This window comes from Lipotes vexillifer, unplaced genomic scaffold (genome assembly GCF_000442215.2).
Source record: "Lipotes vexillifer unplaced genomic scaffold, Lipotes_vexillifer_v1.1 scaffold298, whole genome shotgun sequence".
Classification (NCBI taxonomy): domain Eukaryota; kingdom Metazoa; phylum Chordata; class Mammalia; order Artiodactyla; family Lipotidae; genus Lipotes; species Lipotes vexillifer.
Genome location: NW_006793272.1, coordinates 20,927 through 22,266, shown reverse-complemented (window position 1 = coordinate 22,266; position 1,340 = coordinate 20,927).

Here is a 1,340-nt window from a genome sequence, read left to right as displayed (position 1 = left end):
GGGGAGGGCGGGCGGGAGGCCGGGCCAGCCGGGGGCTGGGCTCCGGCCGGCCCCCTCCCTCCATCCCGGCGCCGCATCTTCCCGCGCCTCCCGCCCGGCCCCAGGGACTGACAGCCGCGCCTTTCGGGGCTCCACTCACCGGCAGTCGGCCTGCAGCCCTGGCTGGGCACCCGCTTGGATCTCCGCGCTCCCCGCGCCCGGGCACTCGGCTCCCCCGGCGGCTGCCGCGGCCGCCGCGCACGGCTCCTCCTCCCCGTCTTCCTCCCCCTGCAGCCGCCGCGCTTGCTTCCTCCTTCTTCCCCTCCCTCTCTCCTCCCCCTCGCCGCCGCCGCCACCTCCCCCTCCGGTTCGGCTCGGCCCCTCGGGCCGCGGCCACCCCGCCTCGCCTCCTCCCCTCTCCCGCCTCCCTCGTTCCCCCTGCCGCTCCCACCCTTCACACCTCCCACCTCCCTCTTTGCGCCTCTCCCTCCCCTCCCTCCCCCGGGCCCAATCCCCGCCTCCTTCCCCTCCTCCCCGGCCTGCCTCGCGTTCGGCACTCGCCGAGCCTGCACGCGTGCACTGCCACCTTCTTGCACCACCGTCTACGGAATTCGCCTCCTCCGCGAAGCCGTTTGGACCGATTCCACCTCCTGCGACCCGGTTCTCCAGGGCATTTCTTTGTACACCGGACACCTAGTAGGCGCTTAGCCGGCCCTCGCTAAGTTCTTGGGGGAATGGACGAGGCTGTCTAGTGATGAGCAGCTGGTCAAGCTTGGCTTTGGGGGGGCTCTGCTGTGTGTGACCTTCTACTGTTCGCCTCTCCTCCAGCCCGCCCTGAAATAGCAGACTCGGGCGGGGCCCGGAAGGCGTCTTCTCCCACCTTTCTAGCCACAGCCCTAAGCTCCAATACTAGGACGAGGCTTCTTTTCCTACTTTGCCCGGCCCTTCCCCCTCCTGCTCCGCTCCAGCGTTTCTCCTTCTAACCTCCGGACACACAGCCCACCGCTGCTGTCTCTGCCTCTGCCTCCCTCTCCAGGCCCTCTGTCTCCCCTTTCTCCTGCCACGTCTTCGAGCTCAGTCGTACTCTAGCTGGGGGAAAAGAAGCTTCCCCTGACCTCTGTCCCTGCTCCCTCTCTGCGACGGAGCAGCTGTTTCCCAACCTGAACTTGGCCGAGAGTCCTGCCACTGAAAGGCCTGCCAGGACGGTGTGGGTGTGCAGGGGCCCCAGAACTGGATATGGGCTGCTGAATGAAACAGGAGCCCCTCTTCCCTGCTGCTTCCTACCCATAGACTGTGGTTTGCTTTTCTTTAGGTAAGGAAATGGGAAAAAGACCTTTTAAGAATCTACCTCGTGTTGGTTT